The following is a 13,310-nucleotide window of genomic DNA, read 5'->3' as shown; positions in this document are numbered from 1 at the left end:
ACTCCTCTGGCAGGAATCAAGGCTGTACCACTGTCCAGGGCTGTGACAAACTCCCCACATCCTCTGAGCACTTCCCGACCCTAGCACAGTGGGCTAGGCACTGTCCTCAGACCTTAGCTTGTATGGGGTCATCTAATCCTCCCAATAACCCTGAAGTAGGCATTGTTATTATCTCCATTTTCCAATGGAGAAACTAGTACAGAGAGGCCAAGAAACTGGCCCCCAAACTTACAGCTAAGCATGGAAGGGTAGTGCCAGAATCGTAACTCGGGGAGCCTAGTTCTGGAGACCATGATCATGACACCAGGTGACGAATTTTCTTCAGTAATGAACAACAACAAAAATCCATGATAGACAACATGTCAAAATTTTAAAGGACAGGATCATTATGACTAATTTTTCCTTTGCCTCTGGTTCCAATATGGCTCAGTAAGACATGGCTAGTCATCTTGTTTCTACTTACAAATCTGATATTTTGTTCATCATGCAGTTTTTTGGGCATTAATTGTGATTTTTAAAAATTTCATTAAGAATTATTCATCTTGATTACTGAGTTTTGGGGCATCTGCTTCAGCTTTGCACCTGAAGCAAGTGTCTCAGTGACCTCATGTTCATCCCACCGCTGTCTCCAACATCCTTCCCCCATCAGTCCCAGCCAGCCAAAGCGGTCTTCTTCCTGTTCCTCACTCTGGGCTGTTTCGGCTCTGTGACTGCACTTGCTGTTTCCTTTGCCTGGTGCACTTCGTTCTCAGATCCACAACCCCTGCCGCCCCTCCCCCACCCCACCCATTCTTCTATAGTATTAACATAACAACTCAGATGCTGCCTCCTCTGAGAGGTCTTGCCTCACCAGCCCATGCACAGTGGCATCCCTTCCACCCTCCATCACATCCTGTTTCATGGTCTCCATGATCTTGCTTATTTACCTGACAGTGTGTTTACTGTTCCTCTCCTCCACTGCAATGTGAGTTTTAGGAGGGCAAGAATCTTGACTGACATGTTCACTGTTCTGTCCCCAGCACTTAGAACAGTGCCCAGCATACAGTAGGGCCTCAATAATTATTTGTCAAATAAATAAATGGGGCATAGAGATGGATGGTTCCCAGTGAGTGTGTGCGTGCTAAGTCACTTCAGTCACGTCCTACTCTTGCGTAACCCTATGGACTGCAGCCTGTCAGGCTCCTCTGTCCATGGGGTTCTCCAGGCAAGAATACTGAAGTGGGTTGCCATGCCCTCCTCCAGGGCATCTTCCCAACCCAAGGACTGAACTTGTATCTCTTATGTCTACCTGCACTGGCAGGTGGGTTCTTTACCACTAGCACCACCTGGGAGGCCTTGGCTCCCAGTACTTCTGGACATTTGGTCCATGGTATCACAGCTGGTTGTTCTGGCTATCCTTCATCCATCCCCATGCAGGGCAGGCCTACCCTACCATTTTCTATCTCCCCTGCACCCATCAATGGCCTGGCATTGAAATGGAACTCCAAGAAGTTTTCTTTGGGAGTGAATCTCCATGGAAACAGCCTCTGGCTTGGGCTCTCTAGTCAGCCTGGGGTGTGAGTGGTACCAGGGAGCTGACTTACCTGTTCACCCCCACCTCCTGTTCACCTGTCTCGTCAGAGCAGGGAGAGCCCTTGAAAACATCTAATCCAACTAATTTTACAGGCTAGATAGCAACGTGAGAAAATGGTCACAATGACATGCTAAGGGAAGCATGTAGAAAACAAAATGATCTGTGCTTACTATCCCTTATTCACGCAACAAATATTTATTGAGCAATTGTGATGTACCAGGCAGTGTGAGGCATTGGGAACACAGCAGAGAACCAGACAGACATAGTCCCTACTGATAGGGATCTTCCAGTCTAGCGGGGAAGACAGATAACATTGTTGTTTAGTTACTAAGTCATGTCTGACTCTTTTGTGACCCCCATGGATGGTAGCCCTTCAAGCTCCTCTGTCCATGGGTTTTCCCAGGCAGGAATACTGGAGTGGGTTGCCATTTTCTTCTCCAGGGGATCTTCCTGACCCAGGATTGAACCTGCATCTCCTGCATTGGTAGGCAGATTCTTTACCACTGAGCCACCAGGGAAGCCTTCAGATAGTTATCCATTATGGTCTATGCCATGGACAGAGGAGCCTGGCAGGCTATGGTCCATAGGGTCACAAAGAGTCAGACATGACTGAAGCAGCATAGCATGCACACATGGTCTATGCTCTAGAGAAAATAAAGCCGTGTAGGAGGGGTGATGAATTTAGTAGGGTGTCAGAGAAGCCTTCTCTATGGAGGGCACACCTCAGATGACAGGTGAAGGATGAAGAGGAAGCTTGAAAACACAAGCTAGATAGAAAACTCGAAATAGCTAGTTTTATGGGAGTAGAGAGCTGCACAGACATAATGACTGGAACTCTAGTACCATCTCAGGCCATAAGGCAACCAGAAAGATGGATATGACAGGCCGAAACCAGTGAAACGGAAGGAAGAAGCAGCCTTAGTCCCTGATGGGGTAGCCACACCATCACTGCACTCAGGGATGTGCTAGGAAGCTTGCCCTCTGGAAAAAAGATAAATAGCCTCAGTTTATAGTGCTGGCCAATTTCCATGGTGTAAAGGCTCCCTCAAAGCCAATTTCAAGCTCTCCAAGTGAGGTCATCAGACGCAGAGGTGAGACAAGATTTGCACATTTAGTTCTCAGGAACTGGGGCAAGTTGGCCCTGGTAGACCATTGCCTGCGCTCCTTTCCTATAGACCTGTTTTATGTGGAAGAGAAATACATCCTCATCTAATTTCAGTTACTTTGGGCAGCTCTCTATTACTAACAGTTGGGAGTCATTCCTAATAGATTCTCATGCATCTGAGCCACTGGAATAGACAGATCATGTTCAGCTAAGAATACAGAATGACTGCTCCTCCCTGACGGCCTCAGGTCTGCCCAGCTTGGGACAGTCTGCCTGAGATGTAGAGTTGGAGGAGATGAAACAAATGCTACAACTCTCTCCCTTGGTGGCCCTCCCAGACCCAACCAGTCAGGCAGTTCTTCAGATTCTCTGAGAAAACTGCCCTGGAGGCCACGTTCTTTACATTGCTCAGGGCACCCCAGGGACATGGCCAAATTCCTCCCTGCTTTCAGGGTCAGGGAACAACAGGATCCCAGGAGCAATGGAATACTCATTCGTCCATCCGCAAACATGTGCTGAATGAGGCCTCCTTGGGCCCCCCATGCTGCTGTGTCAGTAACAGGGAGAGGATGGGGGTGAGTCCCAACCCATGAAGCCTCAGGAGGTGTGTAGATGGGCTGGGTGAGTGGGGGAGAGACAGGGACAGAGACATTTACATCACAGTGAAAGCTGGAATAGTGATATGGCACCCCAAAACTGCCCTTCCTCTCATGTTCCCCATCTCTGTGCAGGGCACACCCCCTACCCCTGCTGCTACCCAGGCCAGAAATTTAGGAGTCACCCTTGACACGGTCCAGTCACCAATCCAATCAGTCATCAGGCTTGCCCTGGAATCTGTCTTATCCTCTCTATACCTACTGGCCCAGCTCAGTTTTTAATCACTTCTTTTCTGGACTGTGGCTCCAGGCTCCTCCCTGCCCCACAGAGCAGCTGGGATGATGGTTCTCCAGGATGGATGTGTTCCTGCATCTCCTCCCCAGGTCCCTCTGCAGGATTTCCACATTGTCTGGGGAGAAGAGGGCATCCCAGTTGGCTCAGTAGTGAAGAATCCATCTGCCAATGCAGGAGGTATAGGAGACACTGGTTCAATCCCTGGGTCGGGAAGATCTCCTGGAGTAGGAAATGGCAACCACTCCAGTATTCTTGCCTGCAAAATTCCATGGACAGAGGAGCCTGGCTGTAGTCCATGGAGTTGTGAAGAGCTGGACATGGCTGAGTGACTGAGCACACACATACGCTGGGGAAAAGGGCAGCAAACCTGAGCGAGGCATTTAACGCCCTTCAGTATTGACCCCAGAGTTCTTCTCCAGCCTTTTTTCTTCATCCAGACCTAACTTTCAATGCAGTAGCTGCTAGTCACATATGGCTATTTAAATTCAAATGAAATAAAATAAAATTGAAATTCAGTTCCTAAGCTGTACTGAGTTGGACCATAAATAAGGCTGAATGCCAAAGAATTGATGCTTTTGAACTGTGGTGCTGGAGAATACTCTTGAGAGTCCCTTGGACAGCAAGGAGATCAAGTCAGTCAATCCTAAAGGAAATCAACTTGAATATTCATTGGAAGGACTAATGCTGACGCTCCAATCCTTTGGCCACCTGATGTGAAGCGCCAATTCATTGGAAAAGACCCTGATGTTTGGCAAGATTGAAGGCAGGAGGAGAAGGCAGGAGAAGATGAGATGGTTGGATGGTATCACTAACTCAACGGACATGAGTTTGAGCAAGCTCCAGGAGTTGGTGATGGACAGGGAAGCCTAGTGTGCTGCAATCCATGAGGTTGCAAAGAGTTGGACACAACTGAGCAACTGAAAAACAACAGCTATACTACAGTGAACATTTCAAGTGCTGAACAGCCACAGGTGACTGGTGGCTATGGTATCAGATGGTGCAGATGCAGGACACTTCCATTATTCCAGAAAGTTCTACTGGACAGTGCTGCTCTAGATGCATGAAGCAACTTGCTGTTCCCTCTGTCTGGAAGGCTCAGCTACATGGTTTTCTCTAGTTGTTGCTGCTGCTGCTGCTAAGGTGCTTCAGTTGTGTCCGACTCTTAGCCACCCCATGGACTGCAGCCCACCAGGCTCCTCCATCCATGGGATTTTCCAGGCAAGAGTACTGGAGTGGGGTGAGTGCTTATCTCGGAAGACCTAGATCAGATGTCACCTCCACTGAGAATCCATATCTCAACTCGATTCTGTTGTCAGACAATCCCCTGTGTGCAGAGCCTTCCCTCACACTATCTGGCACATGCTGCATTTTAACAGCAAGGTTACCTGTCAGTCTTCCCCATGAGGTATAGGCTCTTAGGCCAGGGACTGTGTCTGAGAGATTTTCACACCCTCAGTACCTAGGAGAGCACCAGGCACAGAGTTTACATCGTGAATCTGCCCTGGGGAGAGGCTAGGCTGTGTCAGGGCTCATCTCTGAAAGGGTGGGCAGAGTCCCCAGGCAGGCAGCTCTCCTCAGGTGGGCTACAGATCCTGAGGGAACAGCTAAGTTAGGAAAAACAAAACATAGAACCCACAGAGCAGGACTAGGAAGCGGCCTGGGCTTTGTTACTCACCCTGCCTTCCCTCCTTCCAGAACTGGGATCAGACCTGACCCCCTGGGTTAGGAGACTGGCTTTGTCATCCATTAGCTGTGTGATCTTGGGCAGGTACCGTAACCTCTCTGGGCCCCAGTCCCTCATCTGAGAAATGGGGATAACAATATCTCCTAGGATTGGAAGGGTGAAATGAGATAATGGTAAGAAGTATTGTTTAGCCTTACAGGGGAGAGCCTGGCATACACTGGGTGCTTTGGGGACAGGGGGGCCACCATGTCCCATGTGAGGTTCCCGGGTCACTTCTCCATGTCCCTGTGGTTTGCTGTGTCAAGCCCCTCCTTTCCTCCTCAGATGGCCAGAATGGGAAGGGGCCCCAGGGACCATCTAGTCCAGCCATCTGGATTTCTAGAACAGGGAACTGAGGTCCAAGAAAAAGGGACTGAGTGGCCCGTGGCCACATAGTTTGACAGAGAACCAACTGGGAAATCTCCTCCCAGCAGATGTCAGACAGGAAACGAAGCTGTTGATGAACTCCTCAGTGATAGAGCTAACTGTGCGGAAGGACACTGACCCTCCTGGAGGCTCAGAACCGTGTCTGGAGGTGGTGTGGCCTAGGTTTGAATTTCACAGGCAGCATGTCACGTAGTTCGCACAACCGCATGAGATTAGTGCCTCTGTCACCTCGGTCTCTCAGAGGGGGAAACAGAGTCTCGGAGAGGTCAGGCAGTGTGCTAAAGGGGACAGAGCCTGTAAGAATCCGGAGTGGGGATCTGAGTGACTCCAAAATCCATGCTGGAAACCACTCAGTCCCTCTGTCGGCAATACAACAATCACGCCTGGGCACCCACGGTCAGGCTTTGGGCCAGTCACTCCAGGGGGCTGGGGGGCTGCAGACAGCCCTTGCCCTTGAGAGTTTGTAGTGAGTAGGAGAGGCGGAAATAGAAACAGGTAGACTACAAGGGAGAACAGGATAAACGTGGAGGGAACCCCTAGGAGCCCGGCTGTGTTTGTGACTCCCTCCCACCTCAGTTGCCAAATCTATAAAGTACAGCTAATGACAGCACCGGCTCTGTGGTTGTTGTGAGGATTAGGTGACTTAATTCAGGACCTGTCTGGAGGCCCAGGAAGTGCTCAGTCACTCGTAGTTGTCATTATCATCACAATAATTATAATTGTATATGAAATAGGAAGTTTCTTAGAGTTTATTTCTGACGGAAAGATCTGGGAAGATGGATGGATGGATGGCTGGGCAGAGTCCCTTCTAGTCTCCAGGGTGGGGCCAGAGCATTCCAGATGGAGAGAACTAGTCGGGTAGGGGCACAGGTATGTGCAGGAAGTGAGGGGCAGTTGGGGGTGGCCCAGGTATCTGGGTGGAGTCTCAAGCTGGAAAGGCCAGTGGGGCTGGCTGGGATGAGGGCAGAAGGGGGTGGGGTGGAGTTGGCCTTGGAGGTCAGCCGGGAGGAGGGCGTGTAGCTGGATTCTGCAGGCCCCATCAATGCTGGGGCAGAACAGGAATGGGGGTGGGGGGTTGGGGGGTGGGGGGATGCCCTCCTGAGGGCAGAGCCGCTGGAGAGGGGGCAGAGTCAGAGCGGGTGCAGACCCAAGCACACAATTATGCAAATATGTCAGTTGAGAGACTCTGAGGCTCCCACATGCATAGAGAGGCCAGGCCTGGGGCAGCAGCTGAGGGGGAGGACAGAGAGCCAGGGCTCACAGGCCCCCAAGGCCAGACCTCCCTTCTTACAAGGCCATCCCTCCTCCAGCCCAGAGGATAAAGCTGCTGCCAGAAGCCATCTCCACCGGCTTCAGGGACCCTCTCACCCGTGTCACCGTTCTGCCCCATGGTAACAGCACGAACTTGGGTGTCAGAAAAACCTGGTTTCAAAACCTGGCTGCATGCCCTTGGTAGATCACATCTTCCCCTCTCAGAGCCTTATCTATAAAATGAGGACCAGAGCCACTTGGCGGAGGATGTGATGAGGATAAAATGAGATGAGACTCTTGAAAGGGCCCAGCGTGGCGTGGCTCACGATAGGTACTCAAGACCCCTGGGTGCTCAAGACTCCTCCCCTCCTCCACACCCAGTACTGCCTTCTCTTCCCTCCTCTGGCCCAAAGCTGTCCCAGATCTTCACAGGGCACACTGAACTTGCCTCTTCTCTCCCTTCCCCCAGGTCTCTCTTCTACTCGCAGACCCTTGATGTTCCTGTTTCTTCTGTCAGACCTGAACCCTGAGGCATCTTCTCAGCCTCTGAGCCTGCCCTGTCCACTTTGAGCCTCAGAGTCTCTGGCAGGGCAGCACCAAGTGATTGTGCCCCCTCTTCCAGGCTGCCCACCAGGCCCACCCACACGCCACCCCTTAAGGCATGCTGACCAGGCCAGCCTCGCCTGCTCTAGCCTGTTTCTAGTTTCCCTGCATCTCCAGACTCAAGTCCATGCTCCTTGGGCAGGAGTGGTGCATTCAAGCCCCTTTCCCACCTTTTGCCCTCCAGTCATGATGAACCACCGGCTCACCTTCATGCCTGTCCCTGGCTGACTCAGATCATCATCTGAGTCCAAGTTCTGGCTTCAGCAACGTGTACTGGTTGTGTGGCCTTAGGCACAACTTCTGAGCCTGTTTCCTCCCGTGAAAAATGGGGCAATGAGACCTGTCTCCTAGGGCTGCTGTGAGGGTGAGACGAGAACGGGTATCTGCCCCCGGCACTCTGCACATGGGACCACGGGTGTTGCTTTTCCCTCTGTAGCATCTCCTCTCTCTGCTCTCAAGACCCAGTTGTCAGCTGGGGAACCTGGCCAACCCTCAGTTGTGGCCACAGGAGCCTAGGACATGATCCGGCAGCTTATGGGCCTGTCTCCCAGGAACCACAGCAGGGCCAAGTTAGTCTTGCTCTCTCCTGGCCCTCAGTGAGCCAGCGGAGGAGTGTCAACTGAGTAAATTATTGACTAAATCTCTGAAACCAAGAAGGACACCATCTCCACATCCTTGACAACCACCTCTGTGTTCAAACAGAATTCAAGGTCCAGAAAGTAAACGATGCTGTGAAACCAGCACTGGACTGAGATTCCAGGGAGCTGGGCTCTGGACCAAACTTGGGCAAGTCAGTTTCCCCATTTGCACAGTGGGGAGAGGATGGAAGCGGATGGTTTCTGAGGTCTCATTTGGATGTTCCCTGAGGCAGTTAGGGTGGTGTTGGTGAGGGGGAAGAATTCTGAGTCAGACAGACCAGAGTCTGACCCAGCTGTGCCTCCTACTTGCAGCATGATCTTGGGCAAGTTACTGAGCCTCTCAGCCTCATCGTCTTCATCTGTGAAATGGGGCTGATCCTAGTCCCACTCGGGGAGCGGGGAAAAGGAAAAGGGCTTCTGTAAGGATTCAAGGCCGGTAACAGCACCTGGCACATAACAATGGTCCAATACACTCTGGCTCGTGTTTTATAGGGTTGTTATTGTTTCTATTGTCACTTTCTACCCGATCCTTTCCTCTCTAGAAAATAAACGTCCTGGGGTCCCCAGCTTCCATTCTGAGTTTCAGCCCCGTGACCTGTGCTCAGCCAAGGTGCTCTGGATGAACTGGGCTTTTCCTGGCTGCCCACACACACCCGTGAAGAGGGAAGTAGAGATGCCAACTGCGGCCGTGGGTCTGACTCACTGGCAGCCTTGCCCCTGTGGAGCCTGCTTTGTGCACACAAGTCCTGCCCTCTCCTGCAAAAAGTAACAGCAGAGGCCACTTCCCCCAGACACAAACAGCCCGGCTGTCCACAGTGGCAAATAAAGCACCTTCACACCAGTTGTCTCTGGATAGGCAGCAACTCACTCTCCCTCTTTAAGTTTTGTTTTGATTTCCACTTCCCAGGTTGGGAGAGGGTGCAGAGAAGGCAGCACCTTCTGCTCGGCTGGAAGAAGTGAGCGTCAGGATTTGAATCCAGTCCCTCGGCTCTGTTCTTTCCTCGTGTGGCTGCTTCAGGGGTCTCTGGAGCCCCATGCCCAACTCCTCAGGGCTCCCATCCAAGGCTGATCCATTGCTGTCTCCCTTAGCATGAAGGAGGCCTTGGGAAAGGCTCCAGCGGTCACATGAGACCTGGAGGGGGTGGCTGGGACTGCATCCAACCCCTTGCCTGGAGGTTAGGAAGCTGAGATGGCCAGAGAGCCGGATGCTGTGCCCGAGTAAGATGACATTCAGCACCTGCCCTTGGAGCATCAGCTGGCACAGGCAGACAGTGTCCGGAGCCTGACCCAGTATACTTGAACTACAAAGACAGGCAGGGTGCGGGGGAGACAGCCACCCGGCCCTGAGAGGCAGCTCAGAGGCTATGCATGGTCCACTCAGCCAGGCTTCAAATCCTGTCCCTGCTGTTCACCAACTGGGTGACCAAACAAGTCACTGAATTCCTCTGAGCCTCGGTTTCCCTATCTGTAAAAAGAGTAAATTACAGTACCCACTTAACAGGGTGTTATGAAAAACATTAGATGAGAAAAAAATAAATGAGTCAGTACACAAAAAATGCTTAGCACATTCTTGGGCAGTGGACTAGGACTCAGTAATATTGACCGAGAAGCCGCAAACACTTCTGAGATGGTGGCTCCTTCCCTCTACTTTGCTCTGTGGTCCAGTGCTCAGCAGTGAAAAAAAGGGAAGGCACACACACACACACACACACACACACACAGTTTACATGACAAAATTTCTGTAGAACTGTAAACAAATCTTTAAGAAAAAAAATCCTATTTTTCCATGGGGTGGGACTATGGGGGGATTTTAACTTTTACATTATATAGTTCTGTTTCTTATGTTAATTTTATACTCAGAAAAAATAAAGATATTTAAAAATTGCTACCGCTAACTGTGTGCCAAGCACAGCATCAGGCACTTTTAATACAACCTCCCTCTTATGACATCCTTGCCATGATGGTTATATTATCCCCATGTTAGCAGGTGGAGGCTTAGAGAAGTGAAGTGATCGGATCAAGGACACACAGCTTATCGGTGATGATGCCAGGATCTGACCCCAGTATTGGAATCTGGGGTACAAAGCCATTCTACTTGGCAGGTCAGGGAAAGCTTCACGGAGGAGGGGCTCTTTGAGCTGAGCCTGGAAAGCTGAGTAGGACTTCTCCTGGCCTGGGTTCTCAGCCTGTTGTGATTTTGACCCTAGGGGACATTTGATGAAGCCTGAAGGTATTTTTGGCTGTCAGAGCTTGGGGTGGGCCATGCTACTAGCATCCAGTGGGTGGAGGCCAGGGATGCTACTTAACAGCCCACAGTGCACAGGATTGCCTTGCATAACATAGACTTGTGTGTGTGCGTGCTCATTCACTCAGTTGTGTCCAACTCTTTGCAATACCATGGACTGTAGTCTGCCAGGCTCCTCCCTCCATGGGATCTCCCAGCAAGAATACTGGGGTGGGTTGCCATTTCTTTCTTCAGGGGATCTTCCCGACCCAGGAATCCAACTTGCATCTCCTGCATCATCCTACATCGGCAGGCGGATTCTTTACCACTGTGCCACCTGGGAAGCACTGCCTAAATAGACTTATTTGGCCCCGAATGTTAATAGTGCCAAGTATGATGTAACATACTAGAACTGCCATTTATTGAGTGCTTACTATGTGTCAAGTGCAGTACCAACTTCTGGCCAATGTCATCTTATTGAATTCAACCCCATTATTCCCATGCTGTGAAGGAGGTTCCTGAGGCTCAGAGATGATAAGGAACTTCCCTAAGGTCACACAGCCAGAAATGGTATTGCAGACTTGGAGCTGCTTGAATACAAAGCCAGAGCCCTTTACCTCTCTGCTCTGCTGCGTCTAGGATTTATAATAAATGAAAACAGCTCCAGGCTAACTGTTAGGAGGAGAGGGGGCTGTGAGGAGACTCCCGCTGAGCCAGGAGTAGCCTATTCTGGCTTCAAGGCGTTGGGAAAGGGGAGGATCCTCTCCTCCCTGCGCTGCCATTTCCCCATCTGTCAAAGAAAGTTTGTACCAGATGATCTCCAAGGCCCTGCTGGCTTGGAGTCTGTTATTCTCCAGGAGAGGGGCCCAGCCCAGGCCTCAGGAGCCCTGGGGACAAGCCACCAGCTGCTGGGAGAGGAGGGGGTGTGACAGGCAAGCCCAGTCTCATTTCCAGTGCATAAATAACTAATGAGCCCCACTTCCCCATGAACAGAGTGGGAGTCATGGGGGTGGGGAGTAGCTTGAGCCTCACCCAGCAGCTTACTTCTCCACAGGGGAGGATGTTTCTCTGCCACTTTCTTGCCAAGCCCAAAGGAGGTACCAAAACAAGGCCTCCTTCTCAGGTGAGAGGCAGGTCTGGGCAATCGCCCAGCTGGGCACTTGAGGTCTCATACGTAGAAGGAGAAAGGATGGGAGCGCGTGCTGACCCAGCCCCTAACCTGTGCCAGGCATCTCAATAACAGATTCATTTCAGGTCAGCCTCATGAAAATCCTGGTAGGAAAGAATCATTCTGATGCCAGTTTACAGGCAAGAGCCTGGAGGCTTCCGTAAAGAGATGTGCTGATTAGACAGACATGGCTGAAGGAAGGTTTAGAACCTAAATGTGACCGACCCCAGGACACTACACTAGAGGGTGAGTGAGTAGCAGTCTTATTTTCCTTTTCACCCAAGAATGACAGTGTTTCAATAAATATTTGGACTCTGTGGGAGAGGGAGAGGGTGGGATAATTTGGGAGAATGGCATTGAAACATGTATAATATTCATTTATGAAACAAATCGGCAGTCCAGGTTCGATGCAGGATACAGGATGCTTGGGGCTGGTGCATTGGGATGACCCAAAGGGATGGTATGGGGAGGGAGGGGGGAGGGGGGTTCAGGATGGGGAACACGTGTACACCCGTGGCGGATTCATGTTGATGTATGGCAAAACCAATGCAATATTATAATTAGCCTCCAATTAAAATAAATAAATTTATATTTTAAAAGATTTATAATAAATAAATAAACATTTGGAGAAAATATATGTTCACTTTCTCCTGCCTGCCCCAGGTCATGGAACAGATGACAAAACCCCACACCACCATAATTTGGATTTGCTGGTTTGCAGACAGGGGATTCAAATGTTGGAAGGCAGAGTTCTCCCGAGCTAGAAAGTCAGACAGGGAGAAGAGGGGCTGAGCGGCAGGGATGGGGTCCGGCTGGGGTCAGGCTGAGCGTTCTAGGCCAGCTGTCTCACTGTCTGGCAGTGTGACTTTGGGCATGTCACATCACCTCTCTGGACCTGTCTCCACATCTACATGATGAAGAGGATGGACAGATGGTTTCAGACAGAGTCCCTCCAATCTCTTACTACCTGCGTACCCAGTCCTGTCCAAGCTTCTCTCCTTCTCCCTGTTTATGTAACTTCATAGATGGGGAGATGGAGACACCAGAGCCTGGCACAAGGGGCTCTGGGAGTAGAGGGCCAATGCCACCCTTGTGCCAGCTCCCAGAACCCCCAGCCCTTGCTCTCCATCTCCAAACAGCCAAACTGAAAGGGAGTCAGAGGTGATTTGGGGATTAAAGGAACAAGGAGCAGATGAGGTGAACGCAGGGTCATTTCTCCTAGGGCCAGGGCATCTGCTGATGCAGGTTGGCTCACAGAGACTCATGTATAAGGGGGGTGACTCCCTACAACAGGGAAAATAGTCATTTAGGTCCTGCTTAAGTAGTCAAAAACCTTCTGCTTCCAAAGGCTCTACAGTCTGGGCCAACTTAGATCAGGGCTGGTCATTCATTCAACCTTTACTGATGTGCGCTGTGGGCCAGGCCTTGTGCCAGGCTTTAGGTCCACAGATATGATGACTAAGAGACTGTCCCTTCTCTTGGTGACTGTGTGCTAGTCTGGTATCCTGAGGCCAAAGACACAGGTTTGCTAGATTTAAATGGTTTAGCTTGAGAAAGAGATTCCAGGCCCACAAAACTTGGGAATCATTTTATTAAACACAGCAAGATGGGTTTCTTTGCTACAAGATTTCTCCAAGCCTTTAATATGCAAATGTACACTGAGAATTCTCCAAGGAGGGTATAGAGAATGTACTTTGTTTTCTAATTATAGCTAATCTTGGAACAGTTTTAATATCTATTTTTTATT

At 50.5% G+C, this 13,310-nt stretch overlaps 1 protein-coding gene across 1 annotated transcript in view; it reads right to left on the bottom strand.

Moving 5' to 3' along the window:
• Positions 1-13,310, bottom strand: part of TRIM62 (tripartite motif containing 62) — a 37,827-nt gene that overhangs the window by 22,149 nt on the left and 2,368 nt on the right. The gene's annotated exons all lie outside the window — the stretch shown is intronic.

The sequence above is a fragment of the Ovis canadensis genome, chromosome 2 (genome assembly GCF_042477335.2).
Source record: "Ovis canadensis isolate MfBH-ARS-UI-01 breed Bighorn chromosome 2, ARS-UI_OviCan_v2, whole genome shotgun sequence".
NCBI lineage: Eukaryota > Metazoa > Chordata > Mammalia > Artiodactyla > Bovidae > Ovis > Ovis canadensis.
Note: the sequence above shows the minus strand (reverse complement) of the source record. Positions and strands in the feature narration are given on the sequence as shown.